Here is a 20920-nt window from a genome sequence, read left to right as displayed (position 1 = left end):
TGTGAGTCATGATCAAGAAATAGTAGCTATGGCAGTAATGGTGTTAATAATAATAATAACATAAAAATAATATTGATATGAACCAAAGTTAACTTAAAATAGAATAGTGGTAGAGGAACAGGCTGATGTATTATTTTTAAATGTTCATAAACTGATCTGAGCATATATATGAATCAATATATAACACTGGTAGCATTTCAAATCAATGGGGATTGGATGAATTGTATCATAAATCATTTTCAAATTCAAAGGCAGACAGCACAAAGAGATAAAAATTTTTGTGAGGCATACATGACAGACAAAGGATGATATATAAAACCAATGAAAAAAAGAGATAAACATTGCAGTTGAAAGTGAATCAGAGGACCCAATTAAGAAAATCACAAAAGAAACATATATATATATGAGTTGAGTATGCAAAGAAAGTATATTATACCTCACAGAGGGATTATATTAAGACAAGTCATACTTTTTGCTTATTCAATTGCTATTAAATATCATATATTTATATTACCTTTGTGAGAAAATGGACATATATTGCTTTTGGGAGTACCAGTTAATAGCATGTTTTTGAAAGACAATTTAAAAATGTGTATCAAAAGGCTTAAACTTGTATATCCTCGTTGATTGAGAAATTACTCCTGCTGAATTTATCAAACAGAAATAATCATGATCACACTCAAAGATTTGGCTATAAAGAGAGAAATTGCCTTGTTTGTAATAAAAACTTTTAGACATAACTGTAGTTCCAGTAATAGAAAATTATTTTATTCATCCAAGGAAATACTTTTCAGCATTGACAGTGATGTTAGGAAATAACTTTAAAGACAAGGTGATTTTTACAACATCCCCTTCGATTTCAAAAAGCTGGTGATAAAACAATATGGATAGTATGACCATATTTTTGCAAAATAAACACTTACATATGTTTGGAGAGAAGACTAGAGGTAGAGTCCACCAAAATGTTAACAAGAGTTGCATCAGAGTGACCAAATTATGCATGATTTTAATTATTCCATTCTGTATCTATATTTTCTTAAGATTTTTAGAAGGTGCGTATATTACTTTACAATAAAAAGGAGAGCAATAATATTTCAATGTAATCTGTGTAAAGATAACAGCACCCATAAAATACTTATTCTAGTATTAAAATGAAGGGGGTTACAAATGCTCTTTGTAGGGATGAAGTTGATGTTTGAGTTTCGCAGTTAAAAAAAAACAGACAATAGGTATTCAAAAATTGTGGAGACTCTTCAAGCAGGCAAGAGAGACAGCATGGAAAAAGGACAAGGGGATTTAAGCCCTTTTGCAGAGAATGGACAAACATTGAAAGTCGAGTTACTATATCTCTACTTTTTCGTTGGTCTGGGTTAGAGGCAAAGTTGGAGACATAAGCAAAAGCCAGGTCAAGCTAGGTCAGTCCATCGTGTCATGCAAGGAGACTGAATCTTCCAACAGATGGAAAACCACTGAATTAGCAGAGAGCACGATCAGATCTGGGTTTCAGAAGCATCCCTCTGGCAACATTTTCGGGGATGAATGGCATTGCTTAAGAGCAAATGGAGATCGGATACTTCAGATGCCTTTGCGATGGTCCATGCACTGGTGACAGCTTGCAAAAAGGCAGTTATTAAGGTTGGCCAGAGAGGGTTGAGTGTGAGAGAAATTTAGGGTGTAGAAGTAACAAGCCTTGGTGACTCTGAAGGTGCAGAAATGAAAGTGAGGAAAACATCGAGGAAGCCCCAGTATGTTATTTTGAACACATGACGTACAGATGAAGTAACGTTTTCCTTGTTGTACCTAGAGGCTTTCTATTACCAGACATCTATGGAGTACACACACTCGCACAATTCATTAAAAACATTGATACATCTTTAAAGTTAACCAAACCAGACCAAAACAAGCGATAGAAAAGCTACTGGTAAATAAGAGAGTAAGCAACGAGAAGAGCTGAGAAACCCAAAATTAACAAAGAAAATAGAAAAGAGGTGAAGCTTGTTTAGGTACCTAGTAAGACCTTTTGGCCAAGAGAAAGATATTAGGGACTCTAAGATTCAGCTCATTAAGAAACAGCAGTGTTTAGGGGCACCTGGGTGGCTCAGTGGTTAAGTGTCTGACTTCTGATTTTGTCTCAGGTCATGATCTCACAATTTGTGGGATGGAGCCTGACATCAGGCTCTGTGCCGACAGTGCAGAGCCTGCTTAGGATTCTCTCTCTCTCTCTCTCTCTCTCTCCCTCCCTCCCTCTCTGCCCACTCCTCTGCTTGCCCTCTCTCTCTCAAAAATAAATAGATAAACTTGAAAAAAAAAGAACAGTGTTTATTTTGTAGTACAGATTCTGGTCTTCATGCAGAACCACACTGTTTTCCTAAAAGAGCAAAAAAAAAAAAAAAAGAATTAAAAGTACTACTTTTCCATATTGGAGAAGGCAACTTGATTTCTTCCATTCTTTGTTTCATTTGTATTTAAAGTTCTTTTCACGATTGTTGCTGCTTGCTAAAAGCAAAACTATGGCATTATATAAGCTCTCACTGTAATCGTGACTTTTTTCTGGTGTGCTGGTGTGGGCAGGAAGGTACCTTGGGCGGAGCAGAATGTACCATTTTGCTAGTCATGACAGCTTTTCTTGGTGCCTTTAGCACCCACTCTTATCACAGCTCCTGATGCAACATATAGGAAGTATTTATTTCTTTCTCCCCCATTCGATGAGGCAGGGGCTTTGTTAGGTAGGTAGATAGAGAAATGGAGAGAGGGAGGGAGAGAGAGATGAGTAGATAGGTGTATGAATTCATTCATTCGATAAGTGTTCACTGAGTGCCCACTGTGTGCCATGGAATCATGGTCCAGTTCCTAACACGATGAAACACACACGTCCCAGTCTCCAACACCAGTGCCTAACACTGGCCAGGACAATTAGCAGGAGCCCCAAAATACACAATCACCTAGATGTGATCTGTATTTTGGCCTCGATCATTTGTCTTCTGTGGGACCCTGCACATGTTGCTTTATCTCGGAGCCTTCCGTTTTCGTGCAAAAGTTGGACGAGCTGAGGGCGGATAAAGGGAGTGGGGTGGTATCGATGCAGAGTTCTCTCTAAAGTGAATGACTGTGGGAGGCAGCTTGTCCTGTATCTCCAGTCTGATTGTCGCACGGCCTGAGGAGTTGTCAAGTATGTGGATCTGATAATGACAGTGAGGAAGGACTTGGAGGTGGACGTGTTTCTTATTCATGGGGGAAGCCAAATGCCTGGTGATTAAGAGCACAGACTGTGGAGCCATCTGACTCAAAATTCTGATGCTAAAAGTTCTTGTCCCGCTTGTCATCCAACTTTGGTCAAATTCCTTAGTTTCTTTCCTCCTTTCTGCAGTGGAGGTGACAATACCTACCATTTATTGAGTATGTACTAAATTCCGGGCCCTGTGATGCAAACTCATCCAATCTTCAAACTGTCTCTGTGGAAGAGACAATGCCTTAATCTCCACTTTACATAAGAAAGCTGAGACACAGAGAGGCCAAGTAACTGGCCCAAAGTCGCACAGTTAATAAATGGTAAGCAGGCAGATGCCAGGACCGAGCCCCTAAACATTGCTCTGCCTCTCTCTGTAAGTAAGATGATGCGGTAATACAACGCTAAGGTATAAATATGAAAAAGTGCTGTGGGAATTGTTTAGGCTAAGAAGCAGTAGTCGTGAGTTGCTGGCCCAAGAAAAACATCATTATTATGATGATAACTACCATTCCCGAGTATGCATGATAGAGTAGGCAGTAACTAGGGTGCTTTATAGACTTCATTCCATTAAATCTTCACACCTGCCCTGCCAGGAGGTTATTACTCTTCTTACTTTATGGGGGAGGAAAGTGAGAAGTTAAATAACCTGTCGAATGTCCCACTGGTTAGTAAGGGGCAGGGCCAGAATTCAGACCTGCCTGACGGAGAACCGGGCCCCTACCTCGACGCCCCAGTGTCCGTCCACAGGTGAAGGACCAGAGGCAGGAAAGGAAAGGCACGCGAGGCTCTTACTCCAAGGTTGCACAGTGCAGAGATGGCGGACAATAAAGCTGAAGCATAAGCTAGGGCAGATGCAACATGTACACTGAGATTTCACCTTGAAGACAATGGTGAACCATTCATACGTAAGCCAGAGTATGACCAGAAATCATGCCACGAACACGACTCACAAACCTCCATCTTTGTTGCTGCCGGCATTTTAACCCCTCCAACCTCCAAATGCATTCCTTAAACACTGGCAAAAGTGTTCCCTGAGTACGCAGGCTATAGTACTTCTATCTTCCCCTGGATTTTCACAGGATTTACTGACAGAGCCTCTCACTGAATATCGAGCGGTATTTATGTTTTACTGCCTATTACTTGTCCTTTCATCTCGGTTGCAATTTCCTAGAAAACTGGCATTGTGTCTAAGGTTTCCGTGTGGTAAGTGCCTGTCTTTGTGGCCGCACGTAGTAGTACTTTAAAAATGCTAACTATTGGTGACAGAATGGATGTGGCATCATTTTAAAAAGACTGCCTCCTCTCCAAAGGAGTAAGCTACGGGAGAAAGTTTCTCTTAGTCAGGAGTCAGAGAAGATCTGAACACATCTCAAGGTGATCGAGGGTGACCAGACTGGGAGAAATTCCCCTCTACCTTGAACCCCGATTTTCTCATCTATCCAAAAGAACCAACACTTTCTCTGAGGACTGTATGTTTAAAACGAAGGGAAAACACCAGGGACCATGCTGAGCATGTAGTAGGGCTGTCGTAATGGCTTGAAGGTGGAAGCATGATGTAGTTTTGGAATCAGAACATCTTACGTTTAAATCCATGTTCCATCTGGATGCAGGCCACTTGTTATAGGCTGAATTGTGTTTCCTCAAAATTCATATGTTGAACTCCCGCCCCTCATACCTCAGAATGTCACTGTATTTGGAGATCTGGCCTTTAAAGAGGTGATTAAGGTAAAATGAATTCATATGGGTAGGCCTTAATTCAATATGACTGGTGTCATTACGGAGGAGATTAGAACACAGACGCACATAGAGGGATGATGATGTGAAGCCGCAGGGAGAGGACCGCCATGTGCAACTCAAGAACAGAGCCGTAGAAGAAACCAACCCAGGGGTGCCTGGGTGGCTCACAGGGTTGAGTGTCCGACTCTTGATTTTGGCTCAGGTCATAATCTCATGGTTCATGGGATCGAGCCCCCAGGTCAAGCTCAGCAATGATGCCATGGATCCTTCCTAGGGTTCTTTCTCTTCCTCTCTCTCTGCCCCTCACTGGCTCTCTCTCTCTCTCTATAGGTAGATAGATAGATAGATAAAAACTAACCTTGCCAACCCGTCTCCAACTTCCAGCTTCCAGGAAGAAAGACTAAGAAAACAGATTTCTATTATTTAAAGCACCCAGTGTATGGAACTTTGCTATGACAGCCCTAGATGACTGATCCACTATTTAACTTCTTTGAGGCTCAGTTTCCTGCTGTATAAAAACGGATATCCATCCCGATCTTCAGGGAAGTGTTGCAAGGCTTAGACATGATTTATGGAAGGCAGGTATGGGCACTCTATGAATGATGTCTGGAAGTTGTAATGATGACCATAATAGTAGAAAGAGGGTTGGTGATAGGAAAAATATTGTTGACTCTAGCCCACAGGGCTATTGAGGGGATCAATTGAGGGGATGATAATTTTGATGTGGAATATAAACTTCATCCTCCGGAATCAAAGTGCCTGAATGTGAACCTTGGCTTCACCACTGACAATGTACGTGATCTTGACTATTCTAAATCTCCCCAGGTTTCGATTCCCAACCCATTAAACATAACACATAGCCCACTGCATTGAGTTGTTAAGAAGAATGGTTAACACCATGGGATACTTATTACTATGTGTCAGGACCTGTCTTAAGCCCTGTATTAACTTATTTAATATGCACAAATGGTTGGGGATTTGGTAATTTGGTTATCCCTATTTTTATAAAGTAAAGAATCTATGGCATAGAGTGAGAAAGTCTTCAAGTCACAGAGTTAGCCAAAGGTGTAGCTGGCATTCAAACTTGCACAGAAAAACAGAAATGAAAGAGTAGAATGGTAGCTCATTAAACATTATCTCTTTGAACTTATTGTTCCTTCCTAGTCTTTGTTGCCGGTTTCCTCTTCAACTGGAAGGAAGCGTGGGTCACGTTCCTACCAGGACTGGAATCTTAATCAGAGAGTGTTTGGAGACCTGTCCACTTCTGAAACAATATACTGGCATAAACGCCTTCGAGGGCTTTCCTTCAATTCCTGGCTCCCCTGGGGTAGACGTTAGTGCTCTCTGACTCCTGAGAACATGGTTCTGGCCCCTTTTGGGAGAGTGGGGCCATGTGACTAGGTCATCCAATGTAGGATGGACAAAAGTTATGTGTGTCGCTATTAGAGCATTTAACTGCTAGTTTGAGACCCTTCTGAACTCAGTTTCCCCTTGACACAATGACCAGCCGTGGTTGTGAGACTGCCTGTTCTGTCACCTGGATTCTTGAAAGACAGCAATGGCCACAGCATACTTCTGACACACAATAGACATGCGGCTTAAATGGGAAATAAGTTCTTGTTGATTTAAGCCACTGAGATTTCGGAGTTGATTGTTACTACAGTGAAACAGTCCATCTTAACTGATGCATCCATCCAATTTGCTCATTTTAATGTCCCGCCTCTTCCTCCTGGGAATCTTCTCTGCTTAATCACAACGCCCCAGGTCTTCTATCTCCTCCTCTGTTACTACCTCTTTCCTTCTACTTTTCGTTCTGTGTTTCGGTCCTGTGCAATTCCTTTCTACAGTCTTCCTTCAGTGGGGGTGTCTCCCTGGGGAAACATGAGTATACTTGAATTTAGGGACAGAATCATTCTGTCTGCCCTCCTTCTGTTTCAAACTAGGCTCAGAATGTGGAACCCATCCTAGGTTCTGCTCATGAAATGCAGCCACTAGAGCCTGATTTCTGAGGACTTAGACACACTCTGGGTAACTGCAGCCAAATCAAGCACTGCAGAACTTATCTTTCCAATGATAAGGCTGTGTCCAGCCATGACCGCATGGAGTATGTCCACTTAACAAGGACAAGAGAAGCTGATTTGTCCCTAAAGGGCTTTGAAATTCACTCCACTAGCATGAAATGGGTCAATAAAAACAAGAAATGAAATTGAGGTCAGAGACTTTCTCTGGAGAGACAGTAAATAGCATCTGAGGCCTCCTCCACACCCCTGTCCCCACGGTGCTGCTGCAGATTCATCGGCAAGGTGCCGATTAATAGCCAGAGGAAATGTCACTGCTGCGTGGTGTCCTGGGAACCACGGTCCTCTTTTCCCAGGAGGAAAGAGGAAGCTGTGAGGAAATTCTGCAAGCCAGGCTGCAACCATAACAGGCAAGATTGCTTCAATTGCTCATTCTATATTTGTAGCTAAAATCCCAGGGCTATGTTCATTGATTATAATTGGGGATTTGGCTAGGGTGTAAGCATTTTAAGGGCAGGGATTAGATCTCGTTGAAGATTATCTTCAGTACCTTGCACGGTCCATGCCATAGAATAAATGCTTATGATTTTTGATGAATGATTCAGTGGATATATGGATGTCTTAGTCTATTCGGACTGCTGTAACTAAAACACTGGGTGGTTTATAAATTAATTAATTAATTTATTTATTCATCACAATGCTGGAGGCTGGAAAATCCAAGGTTATGGCATTCACAGATTTGGTGTCTGGTGACAACCCGCTCCCTAGATGGCTGTTATTTCTAATGTCACTTCACATGGCAGGAAGACAAGGGAACTCTGTCAGTCCTATTTTATAAGAGCATGGGTCTCACTCATGAGGGCTCTGTCTTCCTGTCTTAATCACCTCCCAAAGGCCCCCACCTCCTACTACCATCACCTTGAGGGTTCGTATTTTAACATATGAATTTTGGGGGATGCAAATGGATAAAAAACATAAGTTGCTCGTTGGCTGTGTCCTCTATTAAATTATATCTATTCTGTCATGTGCACACGTGTATCCCCCACATTTGCCACAGCGTCCTGCTCAGCGCACCCCAATAAATGTTTGTGCAATTAATGGTCTAGCCATCTTTTACATTAGGAGACGCAAATGTTGCCTGGGTGAGAAAAGTCCACTCATACAATTAATTAAACACTTACCGAGTGTTGGCTGTGTGACTGTCCCTGCCAGCGACAGGGTTGAGGACACCAATGAGGCAAGACTCTGCTCTCCTCACTTTAGTGAAGAAGATAGGGCTTCCTGCTAAGGATCTGCAGGGCAGTAAGTAAAGAAAGCATGGGGGCAAATGAAAAAGAGAAAAAAATCTTCCCCAAAGACTGAAGGAGAGCAAGATATGGCCTCTGAGAGTGATGACCCTTGATGGGAGGGCTCGGGAGATGACAGGAGTTTGCTATGTGGATCTGTCAGAGGCAGGGTATTCCAGACAGAGTTTGTATCCATTTTAACACCTGGCCTTTCTGATAACCCTGGACATCTAACCAGCACAGGGACTGTGGGCCATCCTGAAAACCTTCCTCCAAACTTGGGCTTCCTGAATCTTAACAAGATACACTCTTCAATATGGTTTGTTCCATCTTTCAAAGCTCTATCAAGCCTCATCCCCTCTGGGAAACCTTCAGACTAATCTAGCAAAGATTTCTACTCTGTGGGCTCAGAATCTATCAGCTCTGTCTCAAGCAAGCTGTGTGATCTCAGGGAAGTCACCTTCATTTTTTTTCATCTGCTAAATTAGGGTTTCAAGAATACCCTTCCCTCGAAATCGCAGGATAATTAATGACACAGCACCTGGTAGTTCATCAACCTTTCAGTTCCTTGTTTTTTGTTTTTCTCATCTATGAAATGTTATGATAATAAAATGAGCCAACAAAGGTAGAACACTTAGAACAGTGAGCGGCACACAGCAAGCATATTTGAGTGTTAACTATTATAATTCCTACTACATGACATGTCCATTCCTTAACAGATACTGCTTGGTATTAATTATAATAATAGTACATGAGAGCCCTCTTTATTACTCTGAAGCTTCTTCCCACACTGATCTTGATCATTAAAGAATTGGTGGCCTGAGATCAGAGTTCCTGTTTGGAAATTCTAACTCCTGGCCCACGGTCCTTCGGTCATGGCACCAGCCAGCATGCTCCTTAGTTAAGAATCAAGGCTGGTGCACCATCCAAGCTTCAGGCGCTCAGCTCCTCTGAGCCTCCTGCCCTCCTCCTGGCTAGAGAACACCGTGGGCTTTGCCTTTTTCCCAGCAATGCTGGCAACGTAGGTTCTTATGCTGCTAAAAATATGCAGCTCAGGATTCAAGGTGAACCAGATGGACTGATTTTCAACTTGAACAAAAGATGAGACAGAAAGAATGTAGTATTTAGTGGCTTCTGCTTGGGGTTGAACGGGCTGGGAGAGGTAAGGTTTTATCTTAACTACTAAAGGATATTTTTTAATCCAATAGAGTTTCTAACTGGTTTGGTCAACAGTTATTAATGTAGATTCACTAGCAATGCCTTCTTAATGGAAGAGGGTGAGAAGCTTCCCAATTTGAGACACAGTCCCTCTGGCATTAAGGACTTACCCGTCTTCCAACTTGACTTTTATCTCTGGGCTTCCTCCCTGGTGATTCCCGGTCCTTGATGGTTACAGAAACTTAAGATTCAAAAACACTTAGAACCTTGTCTTCTAGGGGATTCTGTGAATCATGACTTCTGAACTAAAACTACATATGTAATATTTCTCCAGCAATAATGATGGGAGGTGTAGGTGCAGGATTTGCTCTGTATGGTTTACAGTGGACCTACAGCATATTTTGGTAATTAGGAATGCAGAGACTGAAGAAATGAAAATATTGCAAGAAATGTTGCAGTGCTTGGTATATTTAGTGAATAAAAAAGTAAAGAAAGTCTGAAGCCATGCACCACGGAAATAATCTTGATAATTTTCTAATGTTGACAATCGGTATCTATTGAATATTTTGGCTAGATCATAGGCTAGATACTTTCCAATACAACACTCCCTATAATCCTTATCAGCAGGGTGGTGACAAAGGAAGCAGTATGAGGCTCAGAAGAACTAGTAAGTTTGCCTAAGACCACACAACCAGGCAATGAAGAAGGAAGGATCAGACCAAGTCTCCAACATCAATGTCCCGGATGCTACAGCCAAGTCTGTCTTTAAGTCCAGGGACAACCAGAGTTTGAATTCTGAGTATGGCAGAGTGGGGTTTGTCCAGGTGGAGTCCCCAGTCTGCAGTATCGGTGTCATACGGGAATTTGCTAGAAATGCAAGTGCTCTGGCCCACCCAGACACACTGAATCAACAACCCTGGGGGTAGAACCAAGCCATCTGGACTTTTGAGCAAGTCCTTTGCATGATTCTAACGACTACTGTTGTGTCAGTAACGTTGGCGAGAGCCTCAGAAAGGCAAAGGAAATTGCCTACAATCCTAGAACAGCACTAGGTTTTGAAATGAGGTTCGTCTTTCCTTAAACTTGTAATGTTGCATGAGGTGTTTTCTAGTGTAGAATAAGTTCTTTAGTGTCTGAGCTTTAGTTTTCTTAGCTGCCAATTAAAAACAGTGGCCAAAGATGAAGATTCTGGAAATCAATAGCATATCTCCTATTTACTAGTCATGTGGCACAGGCAATTTGTTAATCTCTTTCTGATCTGGTTCCTCACCTGCTAAATGCCTCTTCAGGTTGTCGTGGCAATCAGTGAGAAACTGCCTGATCAGTACCTTTGCACAGTGCCTGGCACAGAAAAGAAGCTCAGTGACATGTGAGTCTGTTCATGGACATTAATAGCTCATCTTCTTTCTCTCTAAATAAAATGGACAATATCCTTACCCAGTGCCTGGAGCATAGTAGGTGCACAGTAAATGCTCAGTCCTTATGGTTCTTTCTAATGGAGGCTTCTTTTATTCTCCTTGACAAGGTAAGTATCTCCCCAAGTGGTGTTTCACCTCCTGGATCTTCTCCCTGCAGCCAACTCCCTTAATGTCAAGCAGTGAAAGTGGATCCCCAGGAAATAAATTCCAAAGCTATTGTAATGGAAAGAGTCAGCTTCAGTCAACTTTACCATTAAACTCTTAATAAGAGAGTCTGCCCTATAAGGGAGTCGCCTTGCAGCACTTTCTCCTAAGAACTCTGGTTATTAACTATAACTCCCTGGAGATGTACTGCCCCGCCCCCCGCCTCCCCCCCCAACCCTTTCAGAGCAGCCTCTGTTTTTCTCTAAGGAAGCCCTGGAGAGTCTCTGCATCCCACTTGGTAAAACAGTGATTTAATAAGATGCTTAATTATATTTGAACCAACAACGATATTTTACGGAATACTGTAATTGCATTTTCCATTTTGCTAGAAAATCGAACGCTGAGAAGCCTGTGAACTTGTCACATCAGTGTGCAGCCTGGACAACTGACAGACCCAACACCAAATGCTGTGGTTCCTTTTGCAATCGTCTGTAATTCTCCAACTCTGAGCAACAGGTTTGGAGGTCTCTCTGAACCCAGCTCCAGAGGAAACACTCGATACACAAGTATAACTTAATTGGCAATGTAGATGCGGACATTAAGGAAGGCTGGGTAGACAGGAATTGTATACAAAGAGCCTACAGCTACAAATGTATAATCTTGTAACAAAACTGCACCATCACCTCTGGTAAGTCTTAATTTACTTATGTCTGAAATAAGAATAATAATAATGCCCATGCTGCTGGTAACGGAGTGGTTTAAAAGATACCACTGCAGCTAATGGCTGGACCTAGTAGGTATTCAATAAAACAAGAGTCTTCCCTTTGGTCCAAGGAGACAGCCTAGAAAAACTGACTTCAGTGTTTAAAAACAAACAGGAAAACAAAGAAAAGTGGGACAACAATGCCCCCAGACTTTGCTTAGAGGAAGGCTCAGAATAATTAAAGCAAAGTCATGCTGGTGCTTTGCCCGTCTGTGCTTATCACTCAGCTCCTTGGCACAGTTCTGCATTGTCTTTACCTTTGTCCCCTACCGGCTGCAGATAGCGCCGGTGACAAATTGCTGTTTCCATGAATCACAGGGCTGTTAATCCCCATCGTGTCTCCTTAAAACACATCCCTGCATATCGCGTGATGCTGTGCTTTCTTTACAAATCTTTTAGTTGCCTAGTTACTGGGCTAATATTGATAATACCTGCTGCATTGCGTACCCAGCTCCTCTCTGTGGTATGCGGGGTCCCCAAAGCACCCTGTGGGCATGCTTCTGTCCCCAAACTGCTCCATGGGAGTTTTTCAAAAGATAGGCTTCAGCTTTCTCTGTTCTCAATACCTCATACACATCAAGACATGGCCCATTAGGGGCATCTGGTGGCTCGGTAGGTTAGCCATTCGACCTTGGTTTTGGCTCAGGTCATGATCTTACAGTCCTTGAGTTCGAGCCCCGTATCGGGCTCCATGCTGATAGCATGGAGCCTGCTTGGTTTTCTCTCTCTCTCTCCCTCTCTCTGCTCCTCCCCTGCTTGGGCTCTCTCTGTCTCTCAAAATAAATAAATCAGTTAAAAAATTTTAAGACATGGCCCATTATAAGCACCAAGGCAGTTTGGATGACACGGATGTGTCCCAAATTTGGGACCAGAAGTTTATAATCTTAAGAGTCTTATAGAGTCTTTAATTTTTTAAATATTTTACGTTTCCATACTAAAAACAAACCTGCTCATTATTTAAAAGTTGCAAATCATTAGGGGCGCTTGGGTGTCAGTCAGTTAAGTGTCTGACTTCAGCTCAGGTCACGATCTCATGGTTCACCAGTTTGAGCCCCACGTCGGGCTCCGTGTTGACAGCTCAGAGCCTGGAGCCTGCTTCAGATTCTGTGTCTCCCTCTCTTGGCCCCTCCCCCGCTCATGCTGTCTCCCTCTCAAAAATAAATCTAAAAATATTAAAAATGGAAAAACATTGAAGTTAAGAAAAGAATAAAACATTATATATCTACATGAATATAGATAGGCATCTTTTTATCTAGATATAAATATACATATATAAGTATAGATATAATATCACCTAAAGATAATCTCTATGAATGCCATGACACATTTCCTCCCAATGGTTTTTTCTATTCATAGTTATTTTTTTAAATTTTGGTGTTTATAAGATAGCACTTACGTGAAACTTTTAAACTATCCTCTCTATACGCATGCTTTCCTGATAGATTCTCTCTATAAACATAATTCAAGTGACTGCATACTATTCCTCTGAGTAGAGGCATCAGCTTCCTTGACGCTTCCTCTAATGTTGTCCTTACAGTGTTTTTAATTTTAAATTACTTCTTATCATAAGTAATTCTATGGCGGGCTACATTATAGGGCCCATAAAGCTGGCATTCCAGCAGAAGGAGACAGATCATAAACAAGAAATGTAATAAATAAATGAAATAGTACATAAGGGATAAAGGGGAGAGAGGACAGCAGAGGGACAGTTGCTGCTTTAAATACAGTGGTCAGGGTAGGCCTCACTAAGACTGAAGACTGGCAGGAAATAAGGAGGTCAGACACCCCAAGATCTGGTAGAAGATCCTTTCCGGAAACAAAAAAAAAAAAAAAAGAAGAAGAAGCATGCAAAGGCTTTGAGATAGAAGAATTAACAAGTGGAGACAAAGACAATTTAGTGTAATTGTGCAGGGTCTTGCAGTCTGTGGCAGAACAGCCCCAGGCTGCTGAGATTCCATCTCAAATGCCAAAGTTTCCGAACCTGGAAGCATCAGATGACAGAGTGAGCAGGCAGTCTTAACACTGCCCCTAGTCTAACTAAGCCTTCGACACGTTTCTTCCTGAACACGACCTGCCTTTTTGTAGAGCGTTTGCTTCAGAAAACTTCCAGTCTTAAATTCTTTCTCTGTCCCTTTGAGATGTAAATCTTCTCCCAGACTGTTGCAAGTTTTATAACCCAGAAATGTCTTTCTCAAGGGCCTGGGAGCCATCTTTAAAATATACTCATCTGAGGAGAGAGTACGCCTACTTCCTAGTCTCATCTCCATCACTGGTCGTGCCAACGTTATCATCTCTCACTTGGAATACTGCAATGACTTCTTGGCCAGTCCTCTACGTGTTTACTCCTCATTGTTTATTCTCTATAGAGCAGGCAGAGAGCTCTTTTGAAAGTCACACTGTATCCTACCTCTACCCAGGCACCTCCAGTTGTTTTCCATTACCCTTTCCATAAATTCCTAAGTCTTTCCTGGCTCCTCAAGGCCCCGCCTACTTCTCTGACTCAACACTATGCTCTTAGGTTCTCTTTCACTCCATCCCAGCCATTTCGGCCAATAACCCACCCACCCCGAGGGCCTCGGACCCTGCTGTTGGTACGGCGCAGATTCTCTGTATGGCTTCCATTCTAACTATTCAGCTACCTCCTGACATATGCTTTTCTCAACCCATCTAATTGTCCCGTCTGAAAATGTAAATTTTGTCACTGCAGCTTGCTTTCCTAATACGTACCTACCAGGACCAGACATTATGCGTTTATTATTGTCTAACTCCCCCTCCTCCCTAGAAGGTAAGTTCCATTTTGTTCACTGCTACATTTTTTGTAGCCTCACAAGTGAACAGTAAGTGTTGAGAGAGTGAAGGATAAGTAAAAGACTCTGAGGTGTCTGGTTGTTTAAAAACAATGGTTCAACTTCCTCAATTTACTTATCCACCAAATCCTTTTCCATGTAACACTTCTCAATATGGAGCAAAATCAAAAGCATAGATAGTGGCAGCTTAAAGGTGGCTGAAAGATCTTTGATCTTGCTCTCATCAAGAAGCAGGGTCTATGTTGTCTCCACTTGAATGTGGGTAGTCCCTACGATCGCTTTCTGCAGTAGAATGTGGCAGAAATGGTGCCATACCAGTTTTCTGGGTGCAGATTGTAAGAAACTGTCCGCATCCACCTCCTGCCCCTTGGAAAACTCTCTTAGAGCCCTGAGGTGCCATACGCTAAGTCTGATTATCCTGCCAATGCCGTGCTTGAAGGGTGTGCACCCATAGGTGCTCCAGTCAGCAGTCTCAGAAGAGCACAGCCTTCTAGCCATAGTCCCAAGGCACCAGACAAATGAAAGTAGGTATCTTGCACTCTCCACACCAGCCCGTCTGCCAGGGAAATACTACGGTCTCCACTGAGACAGAAGAGAAGGATCTGCTATGGAGCCCAATCTAATTTCCTCACCACAAAAGCACGAGATGTACGAAAATGATTAATGTTTTAAAAACAACAAACCAACCTACCTTTGGGTAATTTATATGGAGCCATAGATTACTGGAATATTGATACAATCCATTCTTTTCATTTGGAGAGGAAAAAAAAAAAGATCTGGAGAGGAGAAAGTCACTTTGCCAAGGTGTCTTAGCAGAACTGGGACCAGACCCCTATCTATCCAGTGTTCTTGCCATGAGCAAAGGGTTTTAGGAGTTGCTCTGGACCCCTTCCTCCTTCTCTCGCATGGGCTGTCCCCTTCAGTTGAAACCAACATTTGTTGAATACACTGTGGGTGTCAAACCAGACCCGGGAACATGTACATACTCATTTCATTCAGTCTCTCTAGCCAGAGGAGTTCTTTAGGAACCAGCCAGTGTGGACCAGCAAAGAGGGATGTCATCAAAGCTATAAAATGAGAGGCAAGTCCAGCCAGAGTGTAAATTGACCAGAATATATTTCATTCTCCTGGCTGCGAGGCCTCACACTTTTGAATGAATATGTGCTTAACTATTTATAATTGACCTTTGCACAAAGGAACATGAAATTTTTATAGCCCAAAGCTTCATTTATTAACTTTACTGGAGTGTAAAATATTTCTGTTTGCCATAAATTTATACCAGGACAAACAATATATATGCTAATTAGTAGTCATGTCGTTGTCTGCACGCTGTTGTGTTGGCCGGTCATTTCCAACAGGCAAAATAGCAGAATTCAATCGACAGATGACAATTGAATGGCTTGATACTCGCTGTTCAAACAGTGAAGTCTGGAGTGGTGAATTAATGGTGTTCATTATAACGAGTCCATTTCCTTTTCATTTCCTTTATAAATTAGTCCAGGTAACACGCTGAGTCCCTTCAAGAATGGCTCCCGGGAACCTGCTGAGATACACCTGCAAAACCCACAACTCAGCAGAATCCCTCCGGCTCTCATCCTGTGGTTTTCATGTTCCTTCTGGAGTTTCAAAAACTCACTGATGTTTCAGGTGTGGAAGGAACCTTAGAGATCATCTCTACTGGTTTCACAGAGAAGGGGACTGAGACTGAGAGTGGTTAAGCGTGTTGCCCAGGGTCACATAGAAAGGCAGCGTTGGAGTCAGAGCTCAGGAGTAGGTCTCAGTAAAAAATAAAGCTGGGAAACCCCTGAGCGATCATCACTGTGTCCTATCTATTTAAGAGGTGGTAAAATAAAGGATCGAGGAGGACAAGTTCAAATGCTATAGACCTCATGGAGCCTAAACAGAACTTGAGGCTTCACTCTACTCATTCATGTGTCCATCAATTTAAGAGATGTTTACTGAGTACCTACTATGTGCTAGGTGCTGGAGGTGAAATGGTTATCCAAGTACACATAGCCCCTTCCCTCACAGAGTCTAAAATATAGGGCAAGAAATATACATCAATGAAATTGTCACACAAGCATATACTAGCAAAATGTGACGGGCGCTATGAGTGTTAGAAGGGTGGGATATGGTCTAGTCAAAGGGGCTAGATATCATATGAGGGCTGAGATTGAATGAATAGAGATTGATAGGTGAAGTGTGTTGAGGTGGGTAAAACATAATTCTAAACAGAGGGAATGGCATGTGCAAGGGGCCTGAGGTACGAAGAAGCTTGGCCCATTACAGTAATTACAGAAAGCTTGTGATGGATGTGTGCCCAGAATGAGAAGGGATGAGTCTGGTAAGGTGGTCCCAGTTTTGATCATATTGAACTTTGTGGGGTTTAGTTCTTTGTCCTAAGACATAGGGAGAGCAAATCAAGGCTTAGAGGGGCATGCAAATGGCATGCAAAAATAGAACACTTTATTTCCACTGTAGCACATGTTATATTGAATTTCAATGTTGCTCCCATGGTTGGTCCTTAAGTGTAACCATTGCTTGAATCATGTCTATTTCTATCTTATATTTACAGCACCTAGTTCTTGGTATGTAAAGGAAATTTGTTCAGTTCTTGGTATGTAAAGGAAATTTGGAATGCTGCCTGCTGCATGAAAACACAATTTTCCCATCATCACCTACAAAACATTGGCAAAGAAGGGCCGACTGTTTTGTCTTTATATCACATGGATTATTCCTTCCCTTCTCCATCATGATATAAGTGTGAAGATGCAAAATATCCCAAAGCCGATCCTTCTTCGTCTTTGCTAACAACAAATAAGCCATTTTACTTCTCAGAACAATCTTCCAGCTAAATATTTCTCCGGTTATACATAATCTAAAGCCTCATGAAATTTTCTAGGAAAACTTTTGTTCCTCAATAAAAAGGAAAAATTAAACTGGTATGTCTAGCCAGCCTTCTTCTTGCCTTGATTTCAAATGCAATGGGTGGAGCTGCAGCAACCATCTTGTGACTAGGAGGTGACAAGGAAATGGCAAACAGAACTATTAACATACAGCTACCAGTCTCCATACTGTCAAGCCCTTACTCTGGATCCAAGTCCAACAAAAATAAATTTATTTGACCAATGAAAATAAATTTCTATTAGTTTTAGCCCTCTGGTTAGGCTTTCGGTTACTTGCAGGCAATTGTAGTTCTAGCTGATAGAAAGCTCTAACAAACTGCCTGTCACAAAATAGAAACTCAGTAACTATTCACTCTCTTCCAGACGCAGGCCACCCCCTTTCCCACCAAGCTATTTTTCTTATGCATTTCTCCACATTTTGCTCTCTTCATTTGGTTTATCATGTGTATTCAAATACTGCAGATAGAGATGAGATAGAGATAGAGATAGGGATAGAAATGAGAGAGGGAGAAATAGAAAGAGAGAATGAGGAGAAAGAGGTTACCCTGGGAAGCTTAAAACCCTGTTGGAAGATGAGGGGCTTGCACAGGTGAAATAGTAACACCATACACAAACCTGCTGAGAAATGGGCACAAGGTCTGTGTTGCAAATCCCATCTTGCCATCAACAACAGCAGAACTTTGGAAAGTCACATCACCATCTGGGATCTCTATCTACATTTGCAAAATAAGGAGGCTTAGATCATCTCAAATGCAGTACTTCTCAAAAGATATTCCACAAACCACCACATCTAAGCCCCCGATGAGGCTTGTAAAACATAGACCCCTGGGTCTGGACTTAGAGTCTCTGGGACTGAGAATGAACGATGGGCATCTCAAGCATGCTCCTGCAGTTGTTAATAGCACTTGAGACCCATTGTCAAGTTCTACTCTTGATCTAGGATTCTCTAATTTACTTGGGACGAAGTACAAACTCTATATTTTAGATGTGCAGTTAAGGCGGAAGCCTGATGCTTTAAAGCATTGTTTTAATTGACTTAAGATGATTGAGAGCTAAGGCTCCAGTGCAGCTGGAGATCCCAGCTCCTCCCGAACAAGAATCAAAGTTTACTGACAATTGCTGAATTAAATTATAGGAATCTCCACGGTGTTTGCTGCTGGAGCTGTTCACAGTGTTGTCAAAACACCCTCTGTGCATATGTATCTGTGTGGATGTATGTTTGAACACATGCATGCCTGTGTATAAATATATGCATGGTCACATATGGATGTGCACATGGGCTATCCACAAACAGACTAATGTTTGTGCATAGGGATCAAGTATGCATCGCTATATACAGCTACATGTGCTTACAGACACACATTTCTGAATATTTGTACTTACACATTCACACGAGATTACACACATGTATATAAATGTACCATGTTTTGCACCATTTGTTACTGATTTAAAACCGAGTTGTGAATAGAAAATAGTAAAAATCTTTATTTGATAGTCCCCGAGGTGTGGGAAAATAGAAAAGACTATTGGACAATTTGCAGAGGTTAGACTCAGGATGTTAATTTCATTTAGTTTCTTGAAATATCTTCTTATAAATGTTTTTTTTTGTGGGGGGGGGGAGGTTGTGTTAATTTTCAGTGAGGACAGAATGCTGGGCTTCTTGTTCCAGCACTATGCATAACACATTGGATGTTCTTGGGCAAGTCATGTGATCTCCATGGGCCACAGTTTCCCATTCTTCTTCTATAGTCTTAGAGTCCCTTGTTCAAACCTGAATGACAACATTTACAGTTTGTGTCTATTTTCCTTAGACTATTAATGTCCCTTTGGTAATAGGAACTACATCTTATTCAGCTCCATTTTCCCAATGTCTAGGAGAGAACCTAGCATGTTATAACGGTGATAGTGATGATGGTGGTGATGGTGATGGTGATGGCGATGATGATGATGGTGATGGTGATGATATTACTGATGATGGTGATGATGGTGATGGCGATGATGATGATAATGGTGATGGTGATGATGGTGATGGCGATGATGATGATAATGGTGATGGTGATGGTGATGATATTACTGATGATGATGGTGACGATGGTGATGATTGTAATGGTGATGATGATGGTGATGGTGATGATATTACTGATGATGGTGATGATGGTCATGGCGATGATGATGATAATGGTGATGGTGATGATGGTGATGGGGATGGTGATGATGATGATGGTGATATTACTGATGATGATGACAATGACAGTGATGGCGATGATGATGATGATGGTGATGGTGATGATGATGGTGATGGGGATGATGATGGTGATGATGGTGATGATATTACTGATGATGATGATGATAATGGTGATGGTGATGATGGTGATGGGGATGATGATGCCAATGACAAGTGAAACTAGTATTTACTGAACTTCACTTTTAAGTACTTTACAAGGACAACATCATTTAATTTTTACCACAAACCTTGAAGCAAGTACAATTGACCCTTAAACAACAGGAGTTTGAATTGCACACATCCACTTATAAATATTTTAAACACATGTTTAATTCCAGAATAATTAAAATACAATGTTGTATTAGTTTAAGGTGTATAATATAGTGACTCATCAGTCCTATACATTACTCAGTGCTCTTCATAATAAGAATATATATATATTTCTTATAAAATTTTTATATTAATATATATTTTTATAATATACATATATTATATATATTATATATATAATATATATAATATATATATATTTTAGAGAGAGCAAGCATGCATGTGTGTGCACACAAACAGGAGGGGCAGAGAGAGAGAGAGAGAGAGAGAGAAAGAGAATCTTAAGCATACTCTATGGTCAGCATGGAGCCCAATGCAGGGCTTGATCCCATGGCCCTGGGATCATGATTTGAGCTGAAATCAAGAGCTGGATGCTCATCTGACTGAGCCACCCAGGTGCCCCATGGTAAGTATACTAGTGTACTCTTAATCCCCCTCACCTATTTCGCCCATCCTTCCACCCATCTCCCCTCTGGTAGCCATCAATTTGTTGTCTATTGTTAAGAGTCTTGGCTCTTTTCTTTTCTTTGTTTCTTTGTTTTATTTCTTTTTCTTTTTTTTTAAACTTGTTTTTTCATGTTTATTTTTAAGTGAGAGAGACAGAGTGCGAGTTGGGGAGGGGCAGAGAGAGGGAGATACAGAAATGAAGCAGGCTCCAGGCTCTGAGCTGTCAGCACAGAGCCCAACACGGGGCCCGAACTCACGAACTGAACTGTGAGATCATGACCTGAGCCAAAGTCGGATCCTTAACTGACTGAGCCACCCAGGTGTCCCTTATTTGTTTTATTTCTTAAATTCCACATGTAAGTAAAATCATAAGGCATTTGTCTTTCTCTTATTTATTTCACTTAGTATTATGTCCTCTAGATCCATCGATGTTGTTGCAAATAGCAAGATTTC

This window comes from Prionailurus bengalensis, chromosome D4, assembly GCF_016509475.1.
Source record: "Prionailurus bengalensis isolate Pbe53 chromosome D4, Fcat_Pben_1.1_paternal_pri, whole genome shotgun sequence".
In the NCBI taxonomy this organism is placed as follows: Eukaryota; Metazoa; Chordata; class Mammalia; order Carnivora; family Felidae; genus Prionailurus; species Prionailurus bengalensis.
This window is presented reverse-complemented; position numbering follows the sequence as displayed.